Source organism: Lutra lutra, chromosome 16, assembly GCF_902655055.1.
Source record: "Lutra lutra chromosome 16, mLutLut1.2, whole genome shotgun sequence".
Classification (NCBI taxonomy): Eukaryota; Metazoa; Chordata; class Mammalia; order Carnivora; family Mustelidae; genus Lutra; species Lutra lutra.
Genome location: NC_062293.1, coordinates 45,210,804 through 45,228,995, shown reverse-complemented (window position 1 = coordinate 45,228,995; position 18,192 = coordinate 45,210,804). Strand labels below are relative to the sequence as shown.

General features: G+C 47.8%; 1 protein-coding gene and 1 pseudogene across 8 annotated transcripts in view; one reads left to right on the top strand and one right to left on the bottom strand.

Moving 5' to 3' along the window:
* The window catches only part of RPH3AL (rabphilin 3A like (without C2 domains)), a 147,061-nt gene that overhangs the window by 26,614 nt on the left and 102,255 nt on the right, over positions 1 to 18,192 (bottom strand). The gene's annotated exons all lie outside the window — the stretch shown is intronic.
* On the top strand, positions 8,403 to 8,791 carry LOC125087097 (ATP synthase F(0) complex subunit C2, mitochondrial-like; annotated as a pseudogene).

Sequence of the window (18,192 nt, the reverse complement as noted above, 5' to 3'; positions counted from 1 at the left end):
AGACTCTTAAGCAAGCTCCACGGCGGGGTCCATCTCACAACCTTGAGATCACGACCTGAGCCAAAATCAAAAGTTGGACGCTTAACTAACTGAGCCACCCAGGTGCCCCTCAGAAGAGAGAATTTTAAAATCAGAAGGCCAGAGGCTGCCCTGATTTTCTCTAGGACAGAGTTTCCTAATCCCTAAGCCTCCTCTATACCTTAGTTCTATGGGTTGTTAACACAGACTGGACCAAAAAAAAAAAAAAAAAAAAAGTTCCTAATCATGTACACTTGGGAAGCACTAGGTTAAACAACAAAGCATTACTGCAGGATTTCTCAGAGCCTTTAAGATACCAAAGTACATACGGTTCTCCAACAGAGCCAAAGAACATACAGTGCTTCCCATTTAGAATCTACTCAACAGGTTTTCCTAGAGAAGCTCAACCCAGGTAATTGGTTTGCACAGACTCGGCACCTAACTGTGCAGCACTGAAATCACTCAGCTATCACGAGTCATCTTCTTATGCTCCAGAGTTCTAGGCCTGGGGCCACTGAGTCCCAACCCTGTCCCTGGCTCGAATCACTCACCCCTCCCTCCCAGGTACCCTTGCAGAAGGGCCTGCTTTCGTGTGGCTCTTGAATAACATAGAATCCATCTGGTAGGATGAATGCCTGTGGAGCCCCCTTTAAAAAACCCTTTCTGATCCTCTCACGGCCCTCCTACAGTAAGTATTTATTTGAATTGACAGCATGTATACACAGTCTAAAATTGACGTGGTGCAAAATTAAAAAGTCTCCTCCCCATTGCCAGAGGCATCTGGTGATAAGTTCTTTTTTTTTTTTTTTTAAAGATTTTATTTATTTATTTGACAGAGATCACAAGCAGGCAGAGAGGCAGGCAGAGAGAGAGGAAGGGAAGCAGGCTCCCTGCCGAGCAGAGAGCCCGATGCGGGACTCGATCCCAGGACCCCGAGATCATGACCTGAGCCGAAGGCAGCGGATTAACCCACTGAGACACCCAGGCGCCCTGGTGATAAGTTCTTTGAAGAAGCTCTGTTACTATCCCCACTTTCCAGATAGGAAAATTGAGGCTCCAACAACTTAAGCAACTTGCCCAAGGCCAGCCCTCATTCTACTGGCCTCTGTTCCACAGTGGAGGCCCCAGAGTCTCATCCCAACATTTACAGATGCAAAGTAGATGCTCACTAAGTGTGGCTAAGTGGTGAGTAAAGCCTCAGCAGGGCAGACCTCATGGGGACTGAGTGTCCTGCAGACTGGGCGCCTTGAGGGGAGGGAGCTGCCATACAGGCAGAAGGAAGAGGCTCAAGCAGTGGCTGCCAAGGCCACCTTGTCTCGGCGGAGCTGCTACGTGGTTCCTGAGAACACAGGCCCAAGCCCAAGAGGCCACAGGTGGCTAGCGAGGGGCTCACTCTGCCTCTGCTTTGCCTGCCCTCCCCTGAGCACACCGGCCTCCTGTCCCCCAACATGGGCTGGGCCTCGGGGGGACCGAATGGAGCAAGCCCTCAAGAACCAACTGTATGCCCAGGGCACGTACACAATTTGTTCTGAAGGATCATGTAGACGCACCCTGTGTTTGCCTCCCACCTAACTCTGCATCAGAGCAACTGTTCTGTGTCTCCACCACCCCTTTTTCATGGCTTCAGAGTTTGGATTTATGAAACCTAATTAAACCAGCCTTCCACTGATAGACATTTACCTGGTTTCCAAAGTTTCACTCTTGTGAACAGTGCTGCAGCGATCATCTTTGCAAACACAGCAGTCAGGTGTCCATTATGGCCTTACACCCATAATGCGTATAACCAAAACACCCTGGGGGCGGATCTGCTGGGTCAAGGCATGTGTCTAAGTTTAGATGGGAACATCCATTGCCAGACCACCCTCCAGGAAGAAGAGCTGAGTCTCCAGGGGAGTGCTAAATGCCTTCAGGCTGGGAAGCCTGCACTACATTTATTTCCTGGTGAGATCTAGGGTCTGGTCTGGGGACCCACTCGGAGCAGTTCCCACGGGCTGCCGGATGTGGGGGACATGCATGTCAGGACCTGAGGCCACCAGAGTTAGGTGCCACAGGAAGGAGGATGGGCGCCCCATGGTCCCCTCTGGGGCACATTGTGTGGGCCTCTTTGAAGAGGACTGGAGGGGACAACACCAAGGGTGACCCAGTGACAAGGTTTATGTGTTAGTGCTGTGTGGCTTTCAGTGGGACAGACCAAGAAATGATACGGAGCTGCGTTTGGAGACTCCACAGGGCCAGATGCATGCCTGATCCTCACTGAGGCCTCATCGTGGGCTTCTTGGCTCTTCCTCCAGAGCTGGGACTATGGTTCTGGCCCAGGCATGTGCACAGTCCTCACTTTCCTTTTTTGTTTTAAATTAAAATTAATTTTAGTTTAAAAAATATCCATAGGTGGTTCAGTTGGCTGAGTGTCTACCTTGGGCTCAGGTTATGATCTCTGGGTCCTGGGATCGAGCCCTCTGTCTTGTTGTCCAGCTCCCTGATCAGCAGGGAGTCTGGTTCTCCCCCTGCACCCCACCCCGCCTGCCACCCTGCTCATGCATACTATCAACTAAATAAAATATTAAAATATTAAAAAATAAATCCATAACATGAAATTTACCATCTTAGCCATTTCTAAGTGTATGGTTCGGTAGTGTTAAGCACATTCATGTTGTATAACCCATCTCCACAGCACTTTTATCTTGTAAAATGGAAATTCTGCACCCACAGAACAACAGCTCCCTAGTCCCCTGTCCCCGCCAGCCCCTGACAGCCACCATTCTACTTTCTGAGAATCTGACTCAGAAAGAATTTGATGACTCTAGGTACTTCATATGAATGGAATTGTGGGGTATTGATCTTTTTGTGACTGGCTTTTCACTGAGCATAATATCCTCAAGGTGTCACAACCTGTGTCAGAATTTTCTTCCTTTTTGAGGTTCAACACTAGTATTCCATGGTAGGTCTACACCACATTTTTATCTAGCCATTCAGCCATGGATGGACACTTGAGTTGTGTCTGCCTTTTGGCTTGTTCTTTCATTTTATGTTTTTAAAATTTTATTTATTTGACAGAGAGAGAGAGCACAAGCAGGAGGAGCAGCAGGCAGAGGGAGAAGAAGCAGACTCCCTGCTGAGCAGGGAGCCTGACGCAGGACTCAATCCCAGGACCCTGGGGATCATGACTTGAGCCAAAGGCAGACACTTAACCAACTGAGCCACCCAGGTGCCCCTGGTCCTTTCACTTTTAGAGACCACTAGGCTCTACCATCCAGGAAGGGGCCCAGGGACAGGGCACTCACCACTGTATCTTCCAACTCCTAGCACGTGTCTGACACACAGTAGGTGCTCAGCAAACAGGCTGCATGGCTGAACTGGCAGCTATAGGTAGTTTGCCAGAAAGTGTCCCAATCCATACAGCTGTCACCTTCCTAGAGATGTGACCTGAGGGTTTCACGTAAGTCCTTGTAATTAATGAAGTGGATTAACTGTTTCAGATTAAAAAGGGATAAAGAAGAAGTGTTTAGGAGTGCTTGGGTGGCTCTGTCAGTTAAACGTCTGCCTTGGGCTTAGGGCACGATCCCACGGTCGTGGGTTGAGCTCTGCATTGGGCTCCTTGCTTAGTGGGGAGTCTGCTTCTCCCTCTTCCACTCCCCCTGCTTGTGGTCTGTTGAATAAATAAATAAAATCTTAAAAAAGAAGAAGAAGAAGAAGAAGAAGAAGAAGAAGAAGAAGAAGAAGAAGAAGAAGAAGAAGAAGAAGTGCTCAGCAGGGCGTACCAGTGTCCAGCATTCTCCTGCAAACCTCCCTGACTATGTACTCCCAGCCCTTCCTACAGCGCCAGTGCCACCCGCAGCCCGGGCTGTCCCTGGGTCCCCTGGCTCATCACAGCCAACAGGCCTCAGGCCCTCAGCCTCATCTCCTGTTGCAACGATCCACCTCCACCCCAACCCCATGCTTAAAAAAATACTGATCAGTAAAGTGCTTTTAGAAAATAGGATAAAGATGGCAACCTTCCTGGGTCCCCTCACTCTCTGGGAGCTTTGTACCATCACTTTGCTATTGCTCAACAAACCTACAGGCTTGGTGGTGGCCTGGTTGGTGGCTCAGTGGGTTAAGCCTCTGCCTTCGGCTCAGGTCATGATCTCAGGGTCCTGGGATCAAGCTCCGCATCGGGCTCTCTGCTTAGTGGGGAGCCTGCTTCCCCCTCTCTCTGCCTGCCTCTCTGCCTACTTGTGATCTCTATCAAATAAATAAATAAAATCTTAAAACAAAACAAAACTTTGCTTTGCTTTGCTGCCCTCTCCCCCCAAAATAGGATAAAGAGCCCAAAGTTATTAGGCTCCACTGCATGAACATGTGGATAGTCAGTGGTTTTTTGGTATTCAGTTATTTTTGACCTATAAATCCCCACATGACTTTCATATAATTCATTCTGACATTTATGCTCAGCAGGGAGATGACCCCATGGGATTACCCTGGGGTCCAGTGGGTCAGTCATTCCATGTGAGTTCACAGTCCCGGGGCCTGGGGTCTGCCTACTTCTGACGCCACCGCAGTGGACAGAGACCAGAAGACCAGAAAGGCCAGCGATCCCAGACCGGCTCAAGGAACCGCACTTCCTGAGCCCCCACAGCAGGGGTGACCAGAGCATGCAGGGGCCTTACCCACTGTGGAGGGCACTCCTGGGAAGGAGCGTGTGAAATGCGGTGTTTTGGAAAGTACCTTCCACAGGGGAGAGCAGGACTGCTGAGTTGAGGTGGGAGGGATCCCAGCTGGCTGAGGGGGTGCCTCCTCCCCCCACGTGAATCCCTGCCCATTCTCAGAACTTCTCATGCCTTGAAAAATGCAGGACCGGAGCTTTGACTTTGAATCCCGTTTTTTCTGCTCTGAGCATCCAGGCCCATGCCCTGTGGCCTGGCCCAGCACCCCCCACCCCTGGCCTGCCCCAAGAACAGCAGCAGAAGCCCTCCACAGATTGGAAAACCTCCACTTCCAAAAGAGGCCATGGGACTCTGCAAAGCCCTAGTCCTCTCCCCACGTGTGGGGTCTGCAGTGATAAGGCCAGGATGGCGGCCAGCCTTGAAAATGCCGTTAACTAAGAAAAGACCCACGCAGCGGCATTTGGAGGAGTGGCCGGTGGCATGAAACCCTCCCCGTATAGCACTGCTTTGTGCTCTGCTTCGAGGTTTTCATTAGGATTTCAGCTCACGGCCAATCTGACTGCAGCTACTGATGGATATTAGCCAAGCTGTTCCCAGGGAATTTTAATTACCATGATAACGATCACTAATCATTGGCGTTTCCTAAATGGCTGTGGCTGGAGAAGGCGGTGAGTGCCAGGCCCTGTCAGGAATAAGCGGATCCTAGGGGACCAGCCACTGGGGAGGATGGGCAAGGGATGGCTCAAGACCTCTGTCCCCGCTCATTACCCCATCCCTTCCATGTTCTCCTGCCTCTCAAACAACTCGGGAGTGCCCTTGAATGAATTCGGGTGAGGCACCTGGGTCTGAGCAGAGGTACAGTCTGGGCCTTTGCACATGCTGTTCCTTCTACCTGACATGCCCTTCATCCTCGTCTCCCACCAGGGCAGTGACACTGCCTGTCAGAAGTCTTCCACACCACCTCGAGCTGAGGCAGAGCATGTCTGCCATGCTCCTGGAGGCCACATGCAAATGCAGCAGCTCCAGCATTTTGCCCAGCCAGGGAGCTGGGAGCCCAAGGGCAAGGCTGTGCCCGAGCCACCCCCGTATTCCCAGGGCCCAGCGAGGAGCTGCAGCGTGGCAAGAATGTTGCCGACTGACAAATTGAACGAATAAACGAGGAAGGCAAAGCAAAGGAATCATCTTCAGGGGACAGAACTCAGGCTCTGTCTTTAGGGAGACCATGTTCTGTCTGCTTAACAAGCTCCAGGCTGGCCTGGTCTTGAAAAGACACAGGAAATGGTCTCTAACAGAGAAGTCTTCCTGCTTCCACTTTGGTCTTGTAAAAAGAGTTTCTTAAGGAGTCAACCCACCTGACAGAGAGGTTGCACAGCCTTCCCTAACCCATTACCTGAACACATATACACACACGCATGCACGCACGCCCAGCATGTCAACCTCCTGGGAACTCCACCAGGCAAGTTAAACTCCACAGCATGGCCAACAGGACCCCAGAACTCTACCAGCCTTGCCTCCCTCACCAGCCCCATCTCTTGCCTCCTCCTCCCTGCCCTCGGGATCAGCCAGACAGAGCCGCTCCCACTCCCTGACCACATCAAGCTGTCTCTTGCTTCCAGGCCTTTGTACCTGTTTTCCCTCTTCCCTCCCTGGGCTGGGATGAAGAAATCCAGCCTTTAGGAAATGACATTTATCCAGAAGCTTCCACAGAACTGTGCAGGTCTCCCACTGCAATGCACACACAGTTCTGACTACCCATGTATATGCCTGTTTCCTGCACCAGATTGAAAGCTCCAAATCTTATAACAGTAGGATGCACATAGGGCCCCAGTGCCTGAAAGCACACCAAAATCTGCCAGCTGAGGCCATGAGCTCATCTGAATTTCAAGGTTTTATGTAACTCAAGTTCCTTAAGAGAAGCCCTGGCTTAGAGGGTGCCATGGACTGAAGTGGGTCCCATGCCCCAATTCCTATGTTGATGTCCTGGGAGGCAGTGTTTGGAGATGGGTCTTTGGGAGGTAGTTAGGGCCAGATGGGGCCGTAATGGTGGGTCCCTCGTGATGGCATTCATGTCCTTAGAAGAGACAACAGAGGGCTTGCTTCTCTCACCTCTGTGGGAGGACACACAGAGGGGGCAGCCATCTGCAGGCCAGGAAGAGTGCTCTCAGTGGGAACCAGCTCTGCCGGAGCTCTGATCTGGGACTTCTAGCCTCCAGAGGGTGAGCAGTAAATTCTAGTTGTTTAAGCCTTCCTTCTGTGCTCTCTTGTTATGGCAGCCTGAGCAGAGTAAGACAGAGTGAGAAGCCGGGAGGTTATAGAAGCTTAAAAAATGGCCCCCAATTATTATCCTTTCCTCCCATCAAGAAGTGGGGTCTGTTTCCCCACCCCTCACATCTGCTCTAGGCTTGTGACTTACTTTGACCAACAGATCGTGGTGGTGGGAACATGGGACTTCTGGCCAGATCTCGAGAGGCCAGGCAGCTTCCTTTCTCACTGTCTGGAACACTGTGGCCATCCTGTGAGAGAGCCTTGTCCAGTGTACGAGATGAGAGGCCACATAGAGAAGAATAGAGACACCCCAGCCATAGCCAGCACCATCTGCAAAGGAAGGAGCCTTCTCGGACCCCTCCCCCAGTTGAATGGTCCATGACTGCAGCCCTTGGATGACCCTGGGAGGTCTCGGCAGAAGAACCTCCCCGCTGCACCCAGCCCACACTGCAGACTCAAGAGCAAAGAAATGATTGTTGTTTTAAGCCATTTAAGGCTCCAGGCCTCCAGCAGGAGGTCCATCCTCTATTTAGACACTTCTAGAAAAAGAAATAATCAGGTATGTTGATAACTAATTGACTAAAGTAGGAAAGCTAAATTCAGGGACTTAAAAGCAACAACTTGGAGAATAAAAGGCTCCTAGAAGTTAAAAATACAAAATGGAAATATAAAAATGTAAAATAAAGGCTGAAAGAGAAAAATGAGGAAATTTGGAATGTGGAATACAAAGAGAATGAAACAGAAAAATGTAAAAGAAGTGATAGGGAATAAAAATGCTCAATTTGAGGGATCTAACTCCTAATAATAGACTTCCCAGAAAGAGAAATTAAAAAAAAAAAAATTCCTGGACCTGAAGAAGAACATGTGTCTTCAGATTAAAGGATTTTTATTAAATATAAGGTAGGAAAAATGAGAAATTAAAAAAGCAATAATTACTCATAAAATCATTTAGTTCCAAGTATAAAAAAGAAGATCCTAGAAGCTTCCAGAAAGAAATAGACCTATGAGGAAACCAGAATAAGAACAGTATCAGACTTATCATCGACAGCACAGGTTGAAAAAAGGTATGCATCTAGTGTTCTATCATCCAAACTATCAATTGAACATGAGAGCAAAGTAGAGACTTTTTAGACCTGCAAGGACTCCAAGTTTTCCTTACACATTCTCTTTTTAAGAGGCTACTTAAGGATGGGCTCCAGCAAAATGCAGGTGAAAAACAAAAAAGTGGAAGACACAGGCTCCTAGAAACAGTGTTTCCAACTCTGGAGGGTGGTGGAAGTAAGTCCCATGAGGTTGGCTCTCAGTAACCAGTGCAGGTTGGAGCCTGAAGAGGGTCTACAGGGGTTTCTGACAGGAAAAGAGAAGGCTCTGCACAACAGAAGGTAAAATCAAAAAGCTGTAAAAGGGTATAACATTTCACTCTCTGTCTTCTCTGCCCTGGGAGCAGCTCTCCTGCCACAGCCCTCACTCCCTGTGATGTCTGCCTGTGCAAAGTTCATCTCCACCCTCTTCTTGGACAGGAGCACCTCTCACCTCTCACTGTCTGCAGTGGGGCTAAAAGCACAAGGGACACTGACAGATGGGGTACCCTATAAGAACCTCAGCAGCTTGGCAGCCCCATATCCCCTGACCTCACTTATTCCCAGCCACAGCTTCCAAACCAGTGCATTTCAAGGGACATCGACAGGGAAGCCAAGTTCATCGGGACTGGGACTGCTGTGTTGGGGAGCCTCATCATCGGTTAGGCCAGGAATCCCTCTCTGAAGCAACAGCTCTTCTCCTACGCCATTCTGGGCTTTGCGTTCTTGGAGGCCATGAGGTTCTTTTGCCTGCTGGTGGCCTTTCTCATCCTCTTCACCATCTGAAGGAGCCGTCTCCACCTCCCATAAGTCTTTCTCCTGAGTCTCATCTGCACTGTATGTTTATTTTCCTATACCTCCCCAGGTAGCCTGCAGAAAGTGGCTGGTTTAGGGTTTGACAGAGGGAAGGCAAATAAATACCATGTTAGTAAGATTTAAAAAAAAAAAAGGGCATAGCATTTCATTATTCATTTGTCATTGAGGAAAAAAAAATCAGTAAAAACCTTCAGGGAAAATTGAATCTCAGACCAGAAAGTCATGATCTAAATACTAGGTCAATTAAAATATGGCACAGAAATGAAAAATTCAAAAGGAATTAATCGGATCATGGTAATTTTCATTTGGGGGATGTAGGGGTCAAGATAATTATCATAAATGTGATCTTCAGGGGTGCCCAAGTGGTTCAGTCGATTAAGCGTTAACCTTCTTCTCAGGTCATGATCCCGGGGTCCTGGGATCTAGTCCTTCATCGGGTTCCCTACTCAGCGGGGAGTCTGCTTCTCCCTCTCCCTCTGCCTGCTGCTTCCCCTGCTGTGCTCTCTCTCTGGCAAATAAATAAATCTTTAAAAAAATGTGATCTTCACATGCCATCTGACCCTGAGGTGTTTAATGGTTACAAAAAATTAAGAAGTTAAATCCCCAGTAATTGTCGAGCACTATGTATGTGTTAGGGACCGTTCTCAGGAGTTTATATACAATAACTTATTTAACTCTCACCAAAGTCCTGTCAGTATCAGCGTAACTTTATTTTACAGACGAGGACACACCCAGTGCAGAGAGAACAGGGAAAACAAGAACATAAACTGGAGCCCATGCAGTCTGTCCTGGGACCTGCCCTCTTCAACCTCTTATAAAATCATACACGGGTTTGCTAAATCAAATGCTATTTTTGCATTTCTCAACCTGAACTAACTTAGGGACAACGTGTTCTAACTTTTCTTAGATTATGTATTTGTCTATTTGGCATCCATTGATCACATGGCCAGACTACTGGCCAAAGACGTTGCTATTGGCCCTGTGATGTGGTTTTTGCAGGCACATGAAGGTCATGTGACAAGCCCTCGTCCCCACACCGCCAAACGCTGCCTTAGCTGACCCTCACCCACCTGGCCAGTATCCCCTTGCCCTAAATCAGCCAGGGCTGCCCCGTATGCCCCAATGCCTCCTTAAACTGCTTCAACTAGCCAATCCAAAGACAGTTACCCTGCCCTGCCTTGCCCTTCCCATAGAAACCCCAGTAAAGGCCCTGGCCTAGGCTTTCCCCTCACTCTTTCCTGCCTCCTGACCAAACTTGGTGCTTCCCCATATGACCCGTGTGTGGTGTGCCCCCTTCTCTTGGGAACTATATGCAATAGATTGTTCTTTCAAGGGCATTCGCCTCTGTGTTGTCACTTAGTCACTTTTGTAAATTAAGACCCGCCGAGGGAGAAAGAGTAAGAGAGAGAGCATGAGCATGCATGAGCAGGGGGAGAGGCAGAGGGAGAGGGAAAGGGAAAAGCAGGCTCCCCATGGAGCAGGGAGCCAGATGTGGGAGTCGATCCCAGGACCCTGGGACCATGACCTGAGCCAAAGGCAGATGTTTCACTGACTGAGCTACCCAGGCACCCCAGTAGTCGGAATTTTGACGATGGGAAAAACCTGGATGGTTTTCCAAAGGGAACCGGGGCTTCCAGCACTGGGTCCCTCAGAAAGCAGGAAGGGCTGGGGGCATCGTGTGCTATTGGCTGGAGTGCATCTGCTCTCAAAGACAGCTGGCCAGGACCCTCTAACCAGGTTTCTGTGGTGACAAGCTGAGTATGAAAAGCCATAATTACAGCCAACAGCGACAAGCTGATACCGAGCAAGGCGAGTTGACATGAGATGTGCTAATGTAACACACAAATGCGTTTTTAGTACTAGTTCAAACCAGACTGGGACCATCACACCTTAAAGTTCTGGCTAACGACTTGATTACCTGCTGCCCTACTCAAGGAGGAAGGAGACTGGGCATTTATATAGTGTGTGTGACTGTGGCATGGACCTGACCGTGTGTCTGCTCAGCGCGAGCAGCGAGTGGGGGCAGAGAGTAGGCCACTAGGCCTGTTTTCACACAGAGGCAGCCCAGGGAGCCCCGCGGTATCTGCCAGCCCTCAACTCTAGAACAGCAACCTCTACGTGCCCTAGGTAAGAGGGTGTCTCTGCAATCCGGAGTAAGGCTGTGATTCTTACCCTGAAAAGGTACTGTGGGTCACATCAGCAAAAAATAGAAAACAGGTGCATCCAGTTTTCCTAAAAAAAAATTGCTCAAAAGTAGAGTTCATTTGATCAACAAATGAATTAAAATAAAAAGCTCCTGAGTGGGGAACTTATGGTACCAGAAAATGAACAGTGATTAATGAAATAAAGACAGAATTCAGTCTAAATAACTGGATACGTATAACTACAAAATGATAAAAATGTGAAGGAAATGATGCTTAAAACATAGATGTAAAATAATCAGCTAATGGGTGCCTGGGTGGTTCCTCGGTTAAGCATCTGCCTTTGGCTCAGGCCATGATCTGGGAGATCATGAGATGGAGCCTCACATCGGGGTCAGGGAGCCTGCTTCTCCCTCTTCCCTTGCTCCTCCCCCCTGCTCATGTTCTCTGTCAAATAAATAAATAAAATCTCTTAAAAAAATAAAATAATCAGTTAACAAAAGAGACTCTGACCCAAAATTCCAGATTGTCTCAACAAAAGCAAAAACTGGCTTAAAACTGTAACATACATAGGACTAAACCTAACCGGAGACATAAAGGATCTGCACTCAGAAAAACCATAGAGTACTCATGAAAGAAATGGGGCAAGACACAAAGAAATGGAAAAACATTCCATGCTCATGGATTGGAAGAACAAACATTGTGAAAATGTCTAAGCTACCCAGAGTAATCTACACATTCAGTGTATCCCTATCAAAATACCATCAACTTTTTCCACAGAGCTAGAACAAATAATCCTAAAATTTGTATGGAACCAGAAAAGACCCTGAATAGCCAAAGGAATGTGGAAAAGGAAAACCAAAGTCGGTGGCATCACAATTCCGGACTTCAAGCTCTATTACAAAGCTGTCATCATCAAGACAGCATGGTACTGGCACAAAAACAGACACATAGATCAATGGAACAGAATAGAGAGCTCAGAAATGGACCCTCAACTCTATGGCCAACTAATCTTCGACAAAGCAGGAAAGAATGTCCAATGGAAAAAAGACAGCCTCTTCAACAAATGGTGTTGGGAAAATTGGACAGCCATATGCAGAAAAATGAAACTGGACCATTTCCTTACACAACACACAAAAATAGACTCAAAATGGATTGAAGACCTCAATGTGAGACAGGAAACCATCAAAATCCTTGAGGAGAACACAGGCAGCAAACTCTTTGACCTCAGCTGCAGCAACTTCTTGCTAGACACACCACTAAAGGCAAGGGAAGCAAGGGCAAAAATGAACTGTTGGGACCTCATCAAGATAAAAAGCTTTTTCTGCACAGCAAAGGAAAGAGTCAACAAAACCAAAAGACAATCGACAGAACGGGAGAAGATATTTGCAAATGTCTTATCAGATAAAGGGCTAGTATCCAAAATCTATAAAGAATTTATCAAACTCAACACCCAAAGAACAAATAACCCAATTTTAAAATGGGCAGAAGACATGAGCAGACACTTCTCCAAAGAAGACATCCAAATGGCTATAACAGACACATGAAAAATCACTCGGCATCAGGGAAAAACAAATCAAAACCACAATGAGAAACCACCTCACACCAGTCAGAATGGCTAAAATTAACAAGTCAGGAAATGACAGGTATTGGAAAGGGTGTGGAGAAAGGGGAACCCTCCTACACTGTTGGTGGGAATGCAAGCTGGTGCAGCCACTCTGGAAAACAGTATGGACCTTCCTCAAAAAGTTGAAAATAGAGCTACCCCATGACCCAGCAATCACGCTACTGCGTATTTACCCTAAAGATACAAATGTAGGGACCCAAAGGGACACGTGCACCCAAATGTTTATAGCAGCAATATCCACAATAGCCAAACTATGGATAAAGAAGAAGTGGTATATATACACAATGGAATATCAACTCAGCCATCCAAAAAAAAAAAAAAAAGAAAAAGAAAAAGAGAAAGAAATCTGGCCATTTGCAATGACATGGATGGAACTAGAGGGTATTATGCTAAGTGAAATAAGTCAATTAGAGAAAGACAATTATCATATAATTTCACACATATGTGAAATGTAAGAAACAAAACAGAAGAGTATAGGGGAAGGGAGTAAAAAATAAAACCACACCAAATCAGAGAGGGAGACAAATCATAAGAGACTCTTAATCATAGGAAACAAACTGAGGGTTGCTGGAAGGGAGGGGGGTAACCGGTGATGGGCATTAGGAGGGCGCGTGATGCGATGAGCACTGGGTGTTGCCTACAATTGATGAATCACTGACCTCTACCTCTGAGACTAATACATTGTATGTTAATTAACTGATTTTTAAATAAGTTTTAAAAAAGTGGCTGATAAAAAAGCACTGGGCTCCTCATTCTCAGAGGCCAAGGGGTGTTAACAGATACTGTCTCTATTGTAACATAAGCAATTAGACAAATACTGCCTTAAATATTTAAAAACTTCTATAGGTAAATATACGCTTATCCGTCCCTTTAAGGCAACCAACAGAATTAAAACTAGGAGAAAGTTTTGTCATACCGAAATACATGATTTTCTGAATTTTTTTTTCTTTCTCTTCCTCCTTCCCTCTTTCCCTATCTCTCTCTTGTTTTGAAAATGTTCTCCTTTTTCCTTGCCATTTTTGCTCTGTACAAACTGAGTTTAGAGCGGCCATCTTTCCTCATTGCTGGCTTCCCTTATGTCAAAAAGATGACGCTTACAATCAGCCTCTGAAGACAGAGCAGATATTAATTCAAACAACATTCATTCAGCACCTCCTCTGTGTTAAGACAGAGCCATGGAAGAAAAGTTCGAATGTGTTTGCAAATGAGTGGCCCGTGGCATAAAGCCGCCCCAGACTGAGGGCCACGGCCAAGTTTTTCTACCGCCGGAGACTGTGTTCCATGCTCTGCCTTCAGGAGCCATTCTTTTCTGACAGTCTTCCTATATCCATTCCCCAAGGGCCTGGAGGGTGAAACCTAGCCATCCCTCACCAACATAGGCCTTTGAGCAGCCCCAGAGCTCTCCTCCTACTGCAGGCTCTCCACTTACCCCTTGGGAAGAGCTAACCCATGACTGACATGTTCCAGAAAGCTAAGTGAAACCCCTCCTGTCAGTATTTGTGTTTTAAAGGATACTACTTGGGGCGTCTGGGTGGCTCAGTGGGTTAAGCCGCTGCCTTCGGCTCAGGTCATGTCCCAGGTCCTGGGTTCGAGCCCCACATCGGGCTTTCTGCTCAGGAGGGAGCCTGCTTCCTCCTCTCTCTCTGCCTGCTTCTCTGCCTGCTTGTGATTTCTCTCTGTCAAAATAAATAAATAAAAAATCTTTAAAAAAAAATAAATAAATAAAGGATACTACTTGGGGTGCCTGGGTGGCTCAGTCATTAAGCGTATGCCTTCGGCTCAGGTCATGATTCCAGCGTCCTGGGATTGAGCCCCACAATAGGCTCCCTGCTCCAAGGGAAGCCCACTTCTCCCTCTCCCGCTTCCCCTGCTTGTGTTCCCTCTCTCACTGTCTCACTCTGTCAAATAAATAAATAAAATAAAAAATAAAGGATAGTACTTTAAAACCTCCAGTGTGTGTGTGTGTGTGTGTGTGTGTTGGGGAGTCTGGCTATCTCCCCATCCTCTAGGCCCCAGCTCATCCCGTCTGGACAGTCTCCTGCTTCCTGGGTACTGCTGGGGGCTGGCGGGTTCCCCACACTGGGGCCAGGCCTGCGCCTCATCAGGAGATGAGGATGGAAATCAAGCCTCAGCCAAGATGGAGCTCACACCTGACCTCTCTGCCAACCCCACCACAGCCTGAGAGCGTGAGGGAGCCCTTGTGAATTTTCTTCTCATTTCAAGTGGTTTTTGAGCAAGCAGATCAGTCTGGAAGGCAAGCAATTGGCAGCGTAGTGGAACAGAAAAAAAATGCAGTGAGAAAGACTCTTCTGAGGGTGCTATCTGTTTTCTTGACAGATAATTTAAACACCTTGGCTAGATTATTTCAGAACCAAAGGAAATGCTTTGGCTTCCATTAACCCATGGCAAGGGGCTCGCTCCTGGGAGGCTTCCGCACAATTCCTGGTGAGGAGTGTTTGCCAGCTTTGGAGGGAGATGGCTCTCTGTGACTGTGGCAGGGCTGTGTGGGATGGGCCTGCCTCCACCTGGGGCCTCACCCCTTCCTCACTGCCTCAGCTCTGGGGCTGCGTGTCCCCCGGGTGCCGTCCTGGCCCCCCGCGTCTCCCCATCACCTGTGATGTGGAAAGGTCCCCGCAAGCCACTGAGAACAGGGACCACCCCCCCGCCACAGGGTATAATCGGCCTGTCCAATGTTCTGATTCCAGCTCTATTCATTCCCCACGTGCAGCAAGATAGTTAAATATGAATATTAATATGATAGTTAAATACTTCCTCCATCTTCCTTCTCTCTCGGGCCCAGAGGCCATCTTGTCCCCGTTTTCGGACTGGTCTAGCGAGGTCACCAAATCCAAGGCAGGCTCAGGACGCTTTCACAACTGTTGTTAGTTACTTGCTTTGTCAACAGAGCCTGCGGGCCCACTCCTACTCTTCATTTGCCGGCAGCCTGAAATCCTTCTGCACCCCAAATATTTAACTGTCTTGCCTGTTCTAAGCCAGATTTGAGAGGGCAAGCGTGTTGTGGTGGTGTTTGGCCACGGAGCCCGCCTCTGTCCCCAGATGGAGTGGGCCGCACGCGGGAAATGAATAGAGCTGGACCAGAAAATTGGACAGGCCAATTATACCCAGCCAGGTCTTTTCAGAGGAGCTCTGTGATTTTGATTCAATTCCCAGAACAACAAACATGACTGTGTTTAAACACAGGCTCAGAAACATATTCCACGGCCAATGTGAAAGTGCTTCTGGGCTGATCGCTACCCGGCAGGACTGGTGGGCCTCTCGGGAATGCTTTCCTCAGCTACGGATCTGATTATTGCTTCATTTCCAATGGCTCTTGCTCCTTTTTGGGGAAAACCGAGAATTCTGAGGTTCCATGGTCTTGTCTGTCTTCCAGAGACACGGTGGTCACTCTTATTGTTTGCAGCTTTCTCCCCTCCTGCCTTCTGAGAGATCTTTAAAGTTTTTGTTCTTAGCACTGACTCAAGCTTTTTGGGGTCTCGTTTTTGCAATCCCTTGTTATCTTTAAGGGGTGTGCTATGAAACCCAGCATCCACACAAAACTGCATGAAAACACAGTATATTTCAAACAACTATACTCAAGTAAACACCTGTGAACTGGTGAAGAAATTAAGTATTACTGAATCTGAGAAGCCCCTCTAAGTCCTCCCTGTCTTCCAGAGGAAGCCATTAGGAAGGAACCTTGTATTGGGGCGCCTGTGTGGCTCAGTCATTAAGTATCTGCCTTCTGCTCAGGTCATGATCCTGGGGTCCTGGGATTGAGCCTGCATGAGGCTCCCTGCTCATCAGGAAGCCTAGTTCTCCCTCTCCCACGCCCCCCCTGCTTGTGTTCCCTCTCTTGTCTCTGTCAAAAAAAAAGGGGGGGGGGAACTTTCCAACATCTCGAGACAGGCTCTCTTAAAAAAAAAAAAAAGAATCTTGTGTTAAGCAATCCCTTGTTTTTCTATTAAACAACAACAAAACAAAAAACGAAAAACCACATGTGTGCCTTTCTAAATAAAATAGTATTTACTATTACTTGTTTCTGAACATCATATTCTTGGATCACTGTGTATTCTTTGGTGACTTTTTTCCTTTTGCTTATTGTGTTTCTAATTCATCCTTTGATGAGTTTAGCTGCTGTTCTTTTTTCACTGCTATATATTATTCCATAGCCACGATTTATCTATCCACTGCACCGTGAAAGGCCATTTGGGCTGTCTGCAGTTTTTTGCTGTAACAAAATATACTGCTACATGCATTCTTGGTCATGTCTCCTGGGGATCACTGTGAGAGTGTCTCTAGGTCATACAACCAGGAGTTGGAGGTGACATGGAATATCGTGCATAGGAGATGATATGCAAAAGGTACCAGGTGCAGTGTGGAGATGAACCAGCCGGGACTCCTACCAAAAGGGCCACTCTGATTTAGTTTGTAGACAAGGGAGCATCAGGAACTGGCCCACGCTGTGACACGACCCTCAAGTTGATGCAGGGTGGGAGAGCCAGCAAAGTTCAAGGGTCAAGGGGACAACTAGGTGCTGGGACCCAAAGCCAGGTTCGTAGATGCAGATGGTTATTAGAAAGCGGTCAGGGCCAGGCTGGGCTTCAGTTCTGGGTGCATCAGCGTGGTCTGGGATGTAATGACCTACAAAGTCATAACAAGAAGAAGCAGGGCAGGAATCCAGGAGTCCCCCAGGGGGCAGAGGGGATGACTACTTTGGCAATGAAGGGGAGAGAGGCCGAGGACCACCTCTATTCATCCATCCTATCTCCCTCCAGCCCTGGAGCTGTCCTGGAATAGGAGGGCTGAGGGCCTATTCTTGAGAGCAGTGGTCACTGGTCTGGTAGAAAATCAGGAGTGGGAAGCTGGTCTAGTTGTAAGAGCCTGTGAGACGGCCAGATTCAAATCCTAGCTCTTTGTGTCCTTGTGTCACCTTGGACTTGTCACTTGAGGTCCCAGAGCTTCCATTTGGCTGGAAAGTGGGGATACAGACCCCCATGCCTGGCCCAGAGGAGGATCCCAACAAAGGCCAATTCTTTTCTGCTTTGTTTTTTGACAGAGGGATTTTCTGGCACTGTGGCAGATCATGTGACTTGAGTTATTTCGTTAGAAGAGGGAATGGATGTGTTTTTCCAGGGCTGGGCACCACCTAGGAGCTTAATACTTCCTGAAGGATGGAGTCACACTCTACTCCCTAGTCTCCATCTGCAAGACAGCTGGCTGGGGGAGGGGCACAATCGTGCCAGCCAATGTCATTTGGCATCTGAAAAACGGGCAGGAAAATCTGATGATCCAAATTTTTATTCAAATTAATGCAGGAAAACAATGAAATTATATTCTTTCTCCCTAGCTTTTCGCCCACCTCCCAGGGACACATACAAGACGATATCATAGCAAAGAAAACCAGGTGATAGAGGTCTAATAACAGGGGCATATGGGCAGAGCTGGGTTGTGGTGTCATGATACCCACATACCCACAGGGACAGTGAAGCTGGACTGTACCATGTTATGCTATATATGAGGTTGGTCACACAGATCACAAAGTTCCCAAGCCCACAGACCACTGAGCACCATGCGGTGGCTGAATAAGTGGGGGGCGCCCACGG